A 16,998-nucleotide genomic window follows, 5' to 3' on the forward strand; every position below is an offset into this window, starting at 1 on the left:
TGGAAATATGTTTATGAGCGTGAATATGATGTAACTAGAATATGCTTTATGCAAAAGGTCTCTTGTAAGGTATCATTACAAAGGTTATAACCTACTGAATATATTCATCCTATTTTTATGAATGTATCATTCTTGTATCTGAAACTATGAATATAACTCTGAGGTCCTATCGTAATTATGCGAAGTGTGGGCCATTAATGGTGGTTTAGAATCTTGATGGCTCCCATTGACTAGGCTCCCATTGACTAGGACAATTGGTTGTAAATGGTTTATTTACCTGCAAGCGTTCTGGTGTATGTGTGGGCCAGTCCGTGGGTAATGAAGAATGAGGTCTTACAGTGACATGTGACCATGTCACATGATATTGGGATCCATATTAAATCTGGTACTTTTCCATTTAGAAGGAGGGGTGGGGACCCAGAGAGACAAAAGATTCCCACCTTGTGCCAAAGCTATAAAAGGGGATGGAGCAGGACAAAGGGGCTTCCAATCATGAGAAAACCCCTGCTTTCCACCTAAGATGTCTGCTGGAACTAACAAGGGCTGTACCAGGGGAAAGGATTGGGCCCAGACTAGGAAGGAGTCTAGTCTGTGAAAACAACAAGGAGTCTGGTGGCACCTTAAAGACTAACAGATTTATTTGGGCATAAGCTTTCGTGAGTAAAAACCTCACTTCTTCGGATGCATCCGAAGAAGTGAGGTTTTTACTCACGAAAGCTTATGCCCAAATAAATCTGTTAGTCTTTAAGGTGCCACCAGACTCCTTGTTGTTTTTGTAGATACAGACTAACACGGCTACCCCCTGATACTAGTCTGTGAAAGAATCTTATTGGAACATCTCTGAGGGTGAGATATTACCTGTAATCCGTTTATTAATGTATTAGGCTTAGACTTGCATGTTTTTGCTTTATTTTTAACTTACTTTGTTCTGTCTGTTATTATTCGAAACCACTTAATTCCTACTTTTTATACTTAATAAAACCACTTTTGTTTATTAATATACCCAAAGTAAGTGAGTTAATACCTGGGGGAACAAACAGCTGGGCATAGCTCTCTATCAGTGTTATAGAGGGAGGACAATTCATGAGTTTACCCTGTATAAGCTTTATACAGAGTAAAACGGATTTATTTGGAGTTTTGATCCCATTGGGAACTGGGTGTCTGGGTGCTGGAGATAGCTGGGTGCTGCTAAGTGGTTTTCAGTTAAAGCCTGCAGCTTTGGGGGCGTGGTCCAGACCCTGGGTCTGGGTTGCAACAGGCTGGCGTGTCTGACTCAACAAGACAGGGTTCTGGAGTCCCAAGCTGGCAGGAAAAACGGGCTCAGAGGTAATTTCAGCACACCAGGTGACAGTCCCAAGAGGGTCTCTGTGACTGAACCCATCACAGTTGTTCGAAGAATGAAAGTGTTACTGCAGTGTAAATCCTAAGTAATTCCATTGTGCATTTGCTCTGTATTTACACTGGTGCAACTGAAACTGTGGAAATAGTGTGGGCTAGATATTTTTTTTGTCAGTAAAGCATTATGCACGCCTATGACAGTGTATAAAGAACAACGATCCTTTTATTACAATTGGTGTTCAGAGGTATTAGCTAGTTAATGTTGATAATCTAGTTAAGTAGGTAAGCTAGTTAGTGTTGTATAGCACTTTGAACATGTAAAGTGCTATGCAAATGCTAAGAGTGGCATTATTAATATTATTGATATGAAAGCATAGGAAGGCTGGAATTCTGTAACCATGTGTTTTAAAAATGGTATCAGGCATGACAGCCCAGGTCTTGGGCACAGGCCTGAGAATGCCCAGACAGAAGTTGCCTCCTAGCCTCCACTCAACATCTGCTAAAACTTGGTGAGCTAAGAAGCTAATAGTACTGTAGCCTCAGCCAAGGCACCACCCCCGGACACCCGGATTGGAGGATTGCATGGCTCTACCAATTGGTCCAACGATGCTATTTAAGACAGAAGGAAGCACAGAAAGTTGTCTGATCAATAAGGTGATTTCCTGTTGTGGCTGTATTGGACTCCGCTTGTGCCTGCATCCAAACCTGCTCCTGATTCTTGCTCTACTCCTGTTCCCAAGGTGCTCCTGCTCCATACTTGATTCTTGTCTCTCCTCCAGTTCCCGCTCTTCCCTCAATTCCACCATCGGCTGCCAGTCCTGCCTCTGACCCTGGCTTGACTCTTGGCTCTGGCATTTGGTATCTGACCTCAGCTTTGATTCCTGGTTCTGACTCTGGCTTGACCCCAGCGCTGGTAATTGGTAGCTGGCTCTAGTGCTGATCCTCGTCTTTGTTCCCTAACCTGGATTCCTGTTCTGCACGTGAGACGTGATTCCTGCTCTGAGTACTAGGCCAGATTGCCTACATTCTGGTCCACAACAATAGCTATCTAAATCTAAGAGGCAACGGGTAATTACAGTACAATCCTGTTTATATCAAGTGTTTCAAGCAGCTTCAAAATGGATAGCAACAAGGAGAAGATGGTCCAGTGGTTAGGGACTAGTGGTTTTGGGACCCAGGTTCATTTCTGTGTTCTGCCAGAGACTTCCTGTGTGACCTTGTGCAGGTCACTTAGCCCAGGAAGTCTCAACCTTTCTCTTTCTGAGCCCCCCCGCCCCAACATGCTATAAAAACTCCACAACCCACTTGTGTCACAACAACTGTTATTCTGCATATAAAGGCCAAGGCCAGCATTATGAGGTACCACGCCCAGCAATTGCCTGGGGTACCACACCACAGCGAGCCCTGCAAAGCTAAGTTGCTCAGGGTTCAGCTTCAACCCTGGGTGTCAGGGCTCAAGGCCCCAGCCTTCAACCCCATGTGGTGGGGCTTCAGCTTTCTGCCCTGGGCGCCAGCAAGTATAATGCCAGCCCTGCTTGACGGCCCCCTGAAACCTGCTTGTGGCCCCCCAGGGGGCCCTGGACTCCTGGTTGAGAACGTCTGACTTAGTCTCTCTGTGCCTCTATTCCCCATCTGTAAAATTGAGATAAAGCATTTCCCCACCTCACAGGGATGTTGTGAGGATACCTAGAGTAAAAATTGTGAAGTGCTCAGATACTACAGTGAGGATGGCCGTATAAGTACGTGAGAGAGAGGTCTTAAATTCAGACTAGAAACTAGGTGCAAATTTGGAATAGGATTGCATTCGGAATAATTTACATAGGGAGGTAGTGGATTCTCCATTACTTGAAATCAAGTCTTTAAATCAAGACTGGATGTCTTTCTAAAAGATATGCTGTAGCTCCAACCGAAGTTACGGGCTTTGATGCAGAAATTGTTGTTTGAGGTTCTTTGACCTGTGTTATGCATGTGAAACTAGATGATCTTAATAGTCCCGTCTGGCCTTAAAAAAATCTCTGAATGGAGATTGATCCATTCCACTTATTGACACCAGAGGGCATAACTATGCTTTAATTCATTAGTAATTCTGGTTAGCCAGGAGCAGTTGGAGGGCATTTACCCGTATTTATTTGGGGAGGGAGAACAAATAAGTTAACAGCATGGTTACACTTGTTGGTCCCGCATCGGACTGACAAACAGAGTGTCTCCACGGCCTCAGATGAGCACACAGACCTTGAGTCAATGTCCAGAGCAAGGTTTGGATTTATTTATAAATATAAAAAATCAAGACAACAGGAAAAAAATCAACCTGCACTAGAAAGCTTTGCTGGCATGACTATGTTGGTAGGAGAGTGATTTTTCATAATGACATCGCTATGCCAGCTAAAGCCCTAGTGTAGATGAAGCTATACTGCCAAAAAAGTGCTTTGGCTGGCATAGCTTATTTTTCTCACCAAATTGGAATATACGAGTGTAACTGGATCTACACTGTAGGAGGGGGTTACTGCTATAGCTATACTGTCAAAACTTTTCTAGTGTAGACTAGGCCTAAGCTGTCTCCCTGAATGTCTGTTTTCAGGGCTTCCCTCCAGCACTTGTTCTGTCTTAGTTGTGACTGGATCCCCAGGGCACACCCTGGAACTGTGGGACCGCTGTGCTCCCTTAACGCTCCGGCCTGGGCTGTCCCTCACAACGTTATGCCGGTGACAAGCAGCAACCCCCTCTGGGTGCTGTGATCACTGAGCCATCAGCATGTGGAGCTCCACACCCAGCTAAGTTGCATGGATGCTCCCTGAGCCACTCATCAATTATACAGAGAGGCACCAGCAAATCACCTCATCCCCCAACCTTGCACCCCAGAAATATACCATTTTACACTGCTCAAGACTCCCTTGGCCAGTGCAAGCTCATTAATTAGTTCGCCACTCCAACAAAGAATACTGGACATGCAAGAGCCCTTGTTAACCTGAGTTCAGATTCTCTAAGCACTTCAACCAAAAACACACAGTTTTAGGTAAAATATAAAACAGATTTATTAACTACAGAAAGATAGATATTAAGAGATTACAAGTTAGGCATAGAGCTCAAAGTTGGTTACATGAGAAATAAAAGTAGAATTGCAGGCTAAATTCTAACTTTAACAGACTAAGCAAGATTTGAATTAAACAGTTTCTCACCCCACTAGATTTCCAGGCAGTTTACAATTCTTTTTACACAGGTTGAATTCCCTCTCAGCCTGGGACCAATCTCCCCAATTCAAAGTCTTTGTCTTCCAAACAATCTTCCAGGTGTTGAGATGGAGGAGGAGAGAGGCACTGTGGTGAAGTCATCGACCTTCATTTATACTTTCTCTCCTGGTGCTAGAAAGATTTTTGTTGTGACATGGAGGTTAGGTAGCTCCCATTGTGTATGTGTGCGCCCTCAGGAATCTCTGGGAGAGTGGATTCTTCCTCATGGGCCATCAGCACCTGTCTGGCCCGTGTTAGTTACTCCTTTGGTGCAGAAAGGCTAGCTGTGGGTGTCTCCCAACTCCACAACATATTTCAGTAACACACACATACAAAACTTCATAACTTCAGGTACGATGGTAACACACACAATTCAACAAGATAGTAATGTTCAACAGATCATGACTTCTCAAATGATACCTCACAAGGTATACTTTGTACCAAACATATCATAATCATATCACAGTGGTGAATAAGGAGGTTCCAGGGTGCTATTTTGAAGTAGTTCCTCTCCAAAAATGACTATCCCCACCTCCCTTATGTTTAGATTGGATTCATAGATTTTTAAGGCCAGAAGGGACCACTGTGATCATCTAGTCTGACCTCCTTTATCGCATAGGCCATAGAACTTCCCCAAATGATTCTTAGAGCAGAGCTTTTAGAAAAACATTCAGTCTTGATTTAATAATTGTCCTTCTCCATAACCCTTGGTAAAATGGTCCAATGGGTAATTACTCTCACTGTTAAAAATATACACCTTATTTCCAGTCTGAATTTGTCTAGCATCAACTTCCAGTCAGTGGATCATGTTATTCAATGAGCTAAGACGGGCTCCGATGCTGTTAATGCAGCGGGACAAAAGCAGCCCTCCTGTTATGATTTTATCCACTTTGGTGTCATACACAACAGGAAGCAGGAATTATGAGGTGTGCGTTTGTGATGTGTATTCGGATGCTCAGCGATCACCACACTTATTAGAACATATGAGTTGTGCACATTTAAATCCCAGTGAAAGACACTAGTACATTGCCCACTGAAAACCAGCAAGCCCTGGGATCCTCACCTTAGCACAAGAGGCTGGTGAGCAGCCAGAAGTGACATAGAACAGCCCCCGGAGTGGCGCAGGCTCTGGTGGGAGGTCCTGGAAAAAGGGCAGGAACTGGACTCCCAGTGAGGGAGCCCTAAGAGACATTTACTTAAGGTATGTCTACACTACGGGATTACTCCGATTTTACAGAATTCGATTTTTGGCAACAGATTGTATAAAGTCGAGTGCATGTGGCCACACTAAGCACATTAATTTGGCAGTGTGCGTCCATAGTACCGAGGCTAGCATCGACTTCCAGAATGTTACACTGTGGGTAGTTATCCCATAGCTATCCCATAATTCCCGCAGTCTCCCTCGCCCATTGGAATTCTGGGGTGAGATCCCGATGCCTGATGGGGCAAAAAACATTGTCGCGGGTGGTTCTGGGTACATGTCGTCAGGCCCCCCTCTCCCTCCCTCCCTCCATGAAAGCAACGGCAGACAACCGTTTCGCGCCTTTTTTCCTGGGTTACCTGTGCAGACACCATACCACGGCAAGCATGGAGCCCGCTCAGCTCAACACAACAGTCATGAACATTGTAAACACCTCGTGCATTATCGTGCAGTTTATGCTGAACCAGAACCTGCAAAACCAGGCGAGGAGGAGGCGGCGATGAGAGTGATGAGGACATGGACACAGAATTCTTTCAAACCGCGCTTTGGAGATCATGGTGTTAATGGGGCAGGTTCATGCCGTGGAACCCCGATTCTGGGCCCGGGAAACAAGCACAGACTGGTGGGACCACATAGTGTTGCAGGTGTGGGACAATTCCCAGTGGCCGCGAAACTTTCGCATGCGTAAGGGCACTTCCATGGAACTTTGTGACTTGCTTTCCCCTGCCCTGAAGCACCAGAATACCAAGATGAGAGCAGTCCTCACAGTTGAGAAGTGAGTGGTGATAGCCCTGTGGAAGCTTGCAACGCCAGACAGCTACTGGTCAGTCAGGAATCAATTTGGAGTGGGCAAATCTACTGTGGGGGCTGCTGTGATGCAAGTAGCCAAAGCAATCACTGAGCTGCTGCTACCAAAGGTAGTGACTCTAGGAAATGTGCAGGTCATAGTGGAATGCTTTGCTGCAATGGAATTCCCTAACTGTGGTGGGGCGATAGATGGAACCCATATCCCTATCTTGGCACCGGAGCACCAGGGCAGCCAGTACATAAACCGCAAGGGGTACTTTTCAATGGTGCTGCAAGCACTTGTGGATCACAAGGGACATTTCACCAACATCAACGTGGGATGGCCAGAAAGGGTTCATGACGCTCGCGTCTTCAGGAACACTAGTCTGTTTAAACGGCTGCAGCAAGGGATTTACTTCCCAGACCAGAAAATAACTGTTGGGGACGTTGACATGCCTATAGTTATCCTTGGGCACCCAGCCTACCCCTTAATGCCATGGCTCATGAAGCCATACACAGGCAGCCTGGACAGTAGTCAGGACCTGTTCAACTATATGCTGAGCAAGTGCAGAATGGTGGTAGAATGTGCATTTGGACGTTTAAAAGGTCGCTGGCGCACTTTACTGATTCACTCAGACCTCAGCCAAACCAATATTCCCATAGTTATTGCTGCTTGCTATGTGCTCCATAATCTCTTTGAGAGTAAGGGGGAGACATTTATGGCGGGGTGGGAGGTTGAGGCAAATCGCCTGGCTGCTGATTACGCGCAGCGAGACACCAAGGCGATTAGAAGAGCACACCAGGAAGCGCTGCGCATCAGAGAAGCTTTGAAAACCAGTTTCATGACTGGCCAGGCTATGGTGTGAGAGTTCTGTTTGTTTCTCCTTGATGAAAACCCACCCCCTTGATTGACTTATTCCCTGTAAGCCACCCACCCTCCCCCCTTCGATCACAGCTTGCTTTCAAAGGAAATAAAGTCACTATCATTTAAAAAACATATATTCTTTATTAATTGATTATAAAAATAGGGAGAGAACTGACAAGATAGCCCAGGTGGGGTGTGGGAGGAGGGGAGGAGGGAAGGAAAAAGCCACTTCAAAACTTGTTGAATGACAGCCTTTTGCTTGGGCTGTCCACTGGGGTGGAGTGGCAGGGTGCACGGAGCCTCCCCCCCCCCCACCGCGTTCTTGGGCGTCTGGGTGAGGAGGCTATGGAACTTGGGGAGGGGGGAAGGCGGTTAAACAGGGGCTGCAGTGGCACTCTGTGATCCTGCTACCGTTCCTGAAGCTCCACCAGACGCCGGAGCATGTCCGTTTGATCCCACAGTAGCCCCAGCGTTGCATCCTGCCTCCTCTGATCTTCCTGCCACCACCTCTCATCTGGAGCATCCCTCCTGTCCTCACGTTCATCCCTCCTGTCCTCACGTTCACTGGCCGCTTTCCTGTACTGTGATACTGTGTCCTTCCACTCATTCAGATGAGCTCTTTCATTGCGGGTCAACTGCATGATCTCAGAGAACATTTCATCTCGCGTGCGTTTTTTTCGCTGCTTTATCTGAGATAACATTCGGGACGGAGGAGGGAGGCTTGAAAAAATTGCAGCTGCGGGAGGGAAAAAAGGGAGCGAAGTATTTAAAAAGATACATTTTACAGAACAATGGGTATATTCTTTCATGGTGAACAACACTATTCACATTACATAGCACATGATTTCGGTACAAGGTTGCATTTTGCATCTTAATATTAAGTGCCTGTGGTTTTGGTGTTAGAGATCACAGACGCAGGGCCGGGCAACACAATTCGGCTTGCATGCGGCCATGGTAAGCCATTGTCTTTTGGCTTCTGCAACCTTCATAAAAGCAGCGGCCTCCTTTCCCATACCAAGCAAAGCCCGTTGAGTGCTGCTGTTTTCGTGTTAACATGCAGCAGCAGAAACCAAACTAACCCCCCCGCAATCCAATTCTCTGGGATGATCGCTTTACCCCTCCCCCCACTGCGTGGCTGGTATCAGGGAAGATCCCTGCTAGCCAAATGCAAACAGCTCAGCGCCAATACCCCCCCTTCCCTCCACCACTTGGCTAACTGCAGGGAAGGATTTCTTTTCAGCCACAGGCAAACAGCCCAGTAGGAACGGCCACCTCTGTCCCCTTAATTAAATTCCTGTATTTCAACCAGGTTACCATGAACGATATCACTCTCCTGAGGATAACACAGCAAGATAAAGAACGGATGTTGCTTGAATGCCAGCAAACACTGGGACCATACACTGCCAGGCTTTGTCATGCAATGATACCAGATTACTTGCTACTAGCATGGCGTGGTAAAGTATCCTACCATGGAGGATGGAATAAGGCTGCACTGCCCAGAAACCTTCTGGAAAGGCTTTTGGAGTACCTCCAGGAGAGCTTCATGGAGATGTCCCTGGAGGATTTCCGCTCCATCCCCAGACACGTTAACAGACTTTTCCAGTAGCTGTATTGGCCGCGAAAGCATCCCAAGTCCTCAGGGCAAATTAATCATTAAAAAACGCTTGCTTTTAAACCATGTTTTATATTTACAAAGGTACACTCACCAGAGGTCCCTTCTATGGCTTCATGGTCCGGGATACTGCCTTGGGAGGGTTGGGAGGCTACTTCAGTCAGGCTGAGAAAAAGATCCTGGCTGTTGGGGAGAACGGAGTGCTGTGTGCTCCCCGCAAGCTCGTCCTCCTCCTCATCATCATCTTCCCCGCCCGCAAAATCCTCAGGCATGGCTGAGAGTAATCCCTCATCGGAATCCACAGTCAGTGGTGGGGTAGTGGTGGCGGCCCCCCCTAGAATTGCATGCAGCTCAGCATAGAAGCGGCATGTCTGAGGCTCTGCCCCGGACCGTCCGTTTGCTTCTTTGGTTTTCTGGTACGCTTGTCTGAGCTCCTTAACTTTCACGCGGCACTGTAGTGAGTCCCTATTGTGGCCTCTCTTCATCATGCCCTTGGAGATTTTTTCAAATGTTTTGGCATTTCGTCTTTTGGAACGTAGTTCTGCTAGCACGGAATTGTCTTCCCATACAGCGATCAGATCCAGTACCTCCTGTACGGTCCATGCTGGAGCTCTTTTTTGATTCTCGGACTGTATGGTTACCTGTGCTGATGAGCTCTGCATGGTCACCTGTGCTGATCAGCTCTCCACGCTGGGCAAACAGGAAATGAAATTTAAAAGTTCGCGGGGCTTTTCCTGTCTACCTGGCCAGAGCATCCGAGTTCAGATTGCTGTCCAGAGTGGTCACAATGGTGCACTGTGGGATAGCTCCCGGAGGCCAATACCATCGAATTGCATCCACACTAACCCTAATTCGAACCGGCAATGTCGATTTCAGCACTACTCCCCTCGTCGAGGAGGAGTACAGAAATCGATTTTAAGAGCCCTTTATGTCGAAGTAAATGGCTTCGTTGTTTGGATAGGTGCAGGGTTAATTCAATTTAACACTTCTAAATTCGACCTAAACTCGTAGTGTAGACCAGGCCTTAGGAGAGATGTAAAGTTACTTCCAGGGAGGTTGGGAGTAGGTCTTTATTTATAATTCTATGCTGGGGTTTTGTTAGAGGATTTCAGGGGAGGGTCCTGAGAGTCCTGGCCCTGAAACAAGGTGGAATCTAGAGACGTTGCTGGGGACAAGGCCTGAGAAAGGCTGGGTAGGAAGGAGCCCAGGGAAACAGCAGCAAGGAGTGGGACTGAGCAGACCTTGGCTGCTAGTTATTGGTCCCTGGGCTGGAATCCAGTGTAGTGGGAGGGCCTACCAGCCACCAAGAAAGTGATATGAAGCCCCTGAGAAGGGGATATGGACCAATGGAGAGCCCTGAGCGAAGGCTGTGAGGATCACAGGGCCCGGAGTTGGGGCTGAAGACCTTTTGGTGAGGACATTGGAACTGTTTATTTTGTTGGCCTCTTGTTACCCTGGAAGAAATCTATTAAATTGTGAGCTGGGCAGCAGGCCAAGTTAAGAGAAGACAGACCACTGCAGTGCTGGAGCAACTGTCATAGGGGACGCTAGACTGGGAGGAAGTCGCTATGCTCAGCCAGGAGGAGGCACTCCACGGGTGAGTGAATTCATTTACAGATACCAATCTAGGAATAGAGTCCTAAATTCTATTTGTGACTGCGCCACAAAATCCTGTGTGGCCTTAACCTCTCTCAACCTCTTTGTGCCTTAGTTTCCTCATCTGTAAAATGGTGATAATACTTCCATAACTGACAGGGGTTACATTTATTAATGTCTGTAAAATGCTTTGAGACCTTTGGCTGGAAGATGCAATATACTGTGTGTATAAAGTACCATTCTTCTTCTTTTGAATCGGCTGTTGGTTCTCTACAGAGCAATCTACAAAGATGTTATTTACTTATCCATTAGCAAGAACAATGGTATACACATTGTGACAGTGTACCCCATAAGGCTTTATGGGGGGGGGTGCTTATAAATGTATGTATGACATAACTGGAATATGTTTTATGCTGCCGGTGCCATGTAACATATCTCCGTAAAGGTTATGGTCTACTATATCTATTCATCCTATTTGTACACATATATCATTTTCTACTTGAGGTTAAGAATATGGGCTGTATACTTGCTTGGTTTCTAAGTAAGCTTTGTGAGGCATTTGGTCAATTTCTTTAGGAAAGAATTCGCAAGGTTAACTACCTGATCAGGAAGCACTTGGGGAACAATGCATCTTGGAATGATCCAATCCACATAAGAAGTCTTCCTGGAGACATACAAGATACCATGTGGACAATGGCTTCGGCCTGTAAAGACTGAGTCATGCAGGGACATGTGACTTGCCCAGGTGACTCCAGAACTCCATCTTGGAGCTGGACTTTGCATAGGAGGGGGGTCTCCACCCACAAGAGAGAGTCTATTTAAACCTGTGGGAGACCCCTCCATTTTGTCTTTAGCTGGCTAAAGAAGGAGCCTCTCCATCCTCCCAGGATACTTGAAGGAAACTGGAACAAAGGACAGTAACTACAGGGGGTGTAAATGATTGCTGGACCCAGGCTAAAAGGAGATTAGCCTGTAAAAGGGAGCATTCTGGAACTGGTGAGGATCTTATCTGTATTTAGTTTAATTAAACATAGATTTGCGCATTTTATTTTATTTTGCTTGGTGACTTACTTTGGTTTGTCTGTTACTACTTGGAACCACTTAAATCCTATTTTCCGTATTTAATAAAATCACTTTTTACTTAGTAATTTACTCAGCGTATGTATTAATACCTGGGGGAGCAAACAACTGTGCATATCTCTCTATCAGTGTTATAGAGGGCGAACAATTTATGAGTTTGCCCTGCATAAGCTTTATGCAGGGTAAAACGGATTTATTTGGGTTTAGACCCCCATTGGGAGTTGGGCATCTGAGTGCTAAAGACAAGCACACTTCTGTGAGCTGTTTTCAGGTAAACTTGCAGCTTTGGGACAAGTGATTCAGACCCTGGGTCTGTGCTGGAGCAGACGGGAGTGTCTGGCTCAGCAAGACAGGGTGCTGGAGTCCTGAGCTGGCAGGGAAAACAGGAATAAAAAGTAGTCTTGGCACATTGGATGGCAACTGCCAAGGGGGTTTCTGTGATCCAACCCATCACACACATATTCCCTCTCTCCATACTATACCCCCAGGATCGCAGATCGTTCTATAATATTCATATTCACAACAAATTGTCCTGTTAATTCATTACATCTCTATCAACCCTTGGCTGAGCTTGTCCCATCTCTGCTCAAGAAACTGTTGCCCATCTGTTGGTTGATAGGAAAGGTCAGTCTCCTTGTCTGTCCAAGTTTCAATTATTTCACTGCCTTGATAACTTCCCTTAAATATTGTGGTTGGCTCTGGCATTTAAAACTAAATAAAGCCATGACATACCACACTGGTGTAAAGAAGAATGCGCTGGAGGAAAAACAAGTGCCAGATGCTATTGGCCACTGTGTGAATGCAGAAAAAACTTTTACAAAACTAAACGTAGTTAAAAAAATATTACAGGGGATAAATGGGGTGTATATGTCCATGTAACTGTGATGACTTTGTTTTCTCTGTGCAGTTCCTTTACACTTCTGAGGTCTTGTCTACATGGCGCGGCAAGCCAGGGTGTGAAACAATAGCTTGCACTAGCTGGCTGCGTGCAGTATGTCAAAGCACATTATGGAACTTTTAGCGGCAGCAGGGTCCATATGGACAGTTTAGTGAATGGCAAGCTAGTGTGCTGTAGATTCGCATCCTGGCTTGCCATGCACTAAATCGCTGTGTAGATGAGTCCTAAGGTATCTGTGAGGCAGGGGTGAAAGTAACTTAAAGGACTTACCAGTCCTGAGCGGGGGGCAGGGCCTCATCCGGAAGGGGGCAGGGCTTCAACCAGAAGAGGCGGGGCCTTTAACTCCCCGGGCCCTTTAAATCGAGATTTAAAGGGGCCGGAGCTCTGGCTGCGGAAGTGGTGGCTGGGAGCCCCAGGCCCTTTAAATTGCTGCCAGAGCCCCGCTGCTGTAGCCCCAGGGCTCCGGCGGCAATTTAAAGGGCCCACGGCTCTGGCTGCTGTGGGGAGCCCCAGGCCCTTTAAATCACCACCAGAGCCCTGCTGCCGAAGCCCCGGGCCCTTTAAATCGCCGCCGGAGCCCCGGGTCCCTGTTGCTGCTGCTACCCTGGGCCTCCGGCAGCGGGGCTCTGGCAACAATTTAAAGGGCCTGGGGCTCCAGCCGCTGTCAGGACCCCCGGGCCCTTTAAATTGCTGGCCTGGGGAAGCTGCCTCCTACCGGTACGGTCAGCTGGTACTGGCTCTTGCCGGTACGCCGTACCAGACCTACCAGCTTACTTTCACCTTTGCTGTGTGTCAGCATTGATACAGCATGGAACAAACTGCTTAGGCAAGTCATGGAAGCTCCTTCACTGGAGGTTTTCAAAAAGAGGCTGGATACCCATCTGTCTTGGATGGTTTAGACAGAATGAATTCTGCATCATGGCAGGAGATTAGACTAGATGATCCTTGAGGTTCCTTCTCATCCTATGGTTCTATGAGCATCTTAACAAAAGAGACACAAACTGTGCTCCCTCGGAGACTTTACCTTTATTCTTTCTTGTTTCCTTTAATCTGCAATAAAAGTCAGTCAGACTGAAAATTTGTGGGTTGCTCCTTTAGTACAGAAAAAGATGACGGGGGGAAATTTTACCAGCAGGGTGAACAGCTAAATAACAGCTTTTCAACTCACATTAAATTTCAGTGCTCTCAGCCCATCCCAAACTGAGGCACTGGAAATGGGGCATGCATATGAAAAATAATAACTTTATTTGAAAAACACCCCCTCGCCCACACCAAAATGCTCTGCTAGCTGTACCATAGTGTCATAAAAGTATTATAAAACACATAAAAAATTAGAACAAATAGCTGTGTTTTCATCTGCACCAATGAAATACTACACTTGACAATTTCAGCATATTCTTCAGGGGAGCAGTGGAGCAGGGAGGGATAGAGGGGATGCTTTAGTTATTACAGGATGTTGTCCTTAACCCATGTCATGCTAGTCTGCTTCCAAAACATTATCTCTATGATCTGATAAATCATTATATGCACATCTCTAATTACTGTAATGGAAGCAATTGCTTCTAATAGCATAGGCAGTAGAGTATGCTGAATAGTATGCCCTCATAATATGTTGGCTGTACTGCGCATCCTAACTGGCTACAAGCCACGTTTTTCTATTAGTAAAAAAAGAAGACGCAGACTAACAAATATAGTTCTCAGTTGATCAAAGTTGTCTGCTGGTCAGTGATGCTCTGTGTAGTTTATGTATTGCAAAACGTAAGTACCAAAACACAAAGTAGGTTATTTTATAAAAGTTATTTATTTTTTTGTACAGCTGTGTATATCACAATGTTTCCGAAGAACTTGTTTGAACTGCCTTTTATTGTGATAAAGGCCCAGTTTACCCCAGGACTTAGACACGTGTATAAGTCCAACTCTATGCAGCAAGCGCTCAGGCCTGCAGAGCATGCTGCCCCTGATCCAGTGAAGCACTGAAGCATACACTTAACTTTAAGAATTGACATAAATGGGTCTTAAGAACACACCGTACAGCAAAGCGCAAACTTCAGGGTTTTGCTAAATCAGGCCAAAGATTTGCTAAACTTCCCAAAATCATAATACATCCAGAAATCCCCCTTCTGTAAATCATCCTCTTGATTCAATTAGCAAGAAGCTGAAGCTCTTCAAAAAATCAAAGTATAATTTCTTAATGTATTTTTCTCTTTATTAACCTCTAATACACTCCACTTTAAAAAGGCAAAGCTAGGTTAAATGTTTTTCTCTGATGTTATTAATAAAAATGTTACAATTACACCTTCAAATGTAATGACACATCATCTGACTTTTCCGCAGCGCTGTTGGTCATCTTATTTGTCACGTTTCGTGACGGATTGAACTATTTCCATACCTGCTATTTCACATCAGTCAGAGTCCTGCCTCTCAGTTTTTGCTGTTCCATATATTTGACTGACACACAGACTTGTATAATTTATTTATTTCGTCACTTTCTTTTCTTGTTTGACACGCAACCTTTCTCTGTTCTAATTAGTCTTTACTATTCTCCATGCTTTATAGCTCCCACAAGTTAGCTCTGTAGATGCGTCAGGAATGCTTTTCGAAGACAATGCTGCCATTTAAAAATGGGCAAGTGTTCTCACAAGCTATTTATTTCTCTTGCTAAAGGATTTATGCTGATCTGGCACTAATGATTCAGGCCCTTTATCATTCCCTGCAGAAGCAGTTCAAAGCTGTCAGCCAGGTGCTGGAAGGCTCACCCTCCTTTGACTCGATCTGCCTCCTCTATCAATACTAAATAGCAGTCAGTAACTCCCACGTTCTTCCTGTCCTTATATATAGGGTTGTGACATTCTACAGTGAATTTCTTGCCAATTAATGGTGGGGGGAGGAGGAGGGAAAGGTGCCTTGTGCATTATATGCAGATATGACTTTTAGGTTTCTTGGCCACTCACTTGTTTGGTAGCTTGGCCCTTGGCATCCTTTTGGCGTGCTCTCTTTCCAGTGCATTAGGAGAGGGACAAGCCAAAGCAAAATGCTGCCATCTTCCACCTGTGTGACCACAGAGACAGATGGTTGGTTTGTGTGCAATGTCCTGATGGTGCAGACAGCCCCTCCAAGTCAGAGGAGGAGGCAATGGAAAGGGCAAGCAGAGCCTTCATCTGTACCAGATGGCATGGTACCTTCTCCATTGCCTATGTCCAGGCTCCCTGTCCCACTGCCCTACCTTCTCAGTGTGTCCTGCAAACCCCTGGAGCAGCAGTAGCTGAGTAGTGAGGATGGGAAAAGGAGGGGAGACCCTCCTCCAGCAGCCTCACACCCCTGCTCCTCTCTTGTCCATTCCTCTCCCCTTCCACTCCCTCCAAGCATCAAAGAGAAGGTCCCAGGGAAGGTCACAGAAGGGAGGGGAGAAGCCGGAAGTGGAGCAAGCCCTGAGCTGCTGGCCTGGTCACAGTCTGGAAGGCTCCACTCCCTGTTTTCCCCTTTCTTCTCCTGTGCAACATGGGGCATCCCTGACTGCTCCATCTGACTTCCCCCTCACTGCTCTCAGAGGGGAGGAGAGGAGTGGCAGTAATGACCTCCAGGGGGCAGCAGTCATTGCATTGGCATAGGGCGAGACAGGGGGACTTGAATTCATTGTCTACTGGGGTGGGAGTTTCTCAATATAGCTGGCCCCTGTAAATGAAGCAGGTCCAGCCCCTTCCCCCTGTGCCAGAACAGGTGCTCTCAGTTTGGCCAAGTGAGAGGGTGGGACAGTGCCTGGGAGAATCTGAGGGGGAGGAGAGCTGATGAGAGACAGTCAGGAGGCTGGAGGAGGTCTCCGGGAAAAGCTGCAGAGAGCTCTCTGCAGGCACTACCTGGACAGAGGAAGGAATTACCAGGAAGCCAGGGTGGGGGTGGCTTGCTAACCCAGAGAGCTATGGCCAGAGAAGGCAGGAGGGAGCTGAAGGCTGAGAGCAGCAGAGGGAGATGCCTGTTGGCTCTCAGAAGGCCAGAGGGGACTGAAGGCTGGGAGTGAAGCATGGTGAGGGACCCTGGAGCCATCCTGGAGTGCTGGGCCATGGTGCTGAGGGACTCCGGAGAGGAGCTGGGGTGGAGTGCTGCTGGACCCTAGAGCTGTACTGGAGAGCTGGGGTGGGGTGCTGAGGGATGCTGGGGGACTCTACCTTTACTTGATGTATTGTCTGGACTATGGTTATGAGACTTGGGCTATGGATTATGTGCTGGGGCTTTCTTTTGGACTAGCTTAACCCCCATTCGCACACAGAAAGAGTCTTTGACCTATTTCAGGGGACAGTGAAGGAGGGAAAATGAGGCAGGTGTGCCTGTCATACCACAACAGGAGGGCAATTCTAGGTGGGGATGCACTATGGGAGGTGGCCTAACCTGAATTAATTG

This window comes from Terrapene carolina, unplaced genomic scaffold, assembly GCF_002925995.2.
Source record: "Terrapene carolina triunguis isolate 2854851 unplaced genomic scaffold, T_m_triunguis-2.0 Scaffold139, whole genome shotgun sequence".
Classification (NCBI taxonomy): domain Eukaryota; kingdom Metazoa; phylum Chordata; order Testudines; family Emydidae; genus Terrapene; species Terrapene triunguis.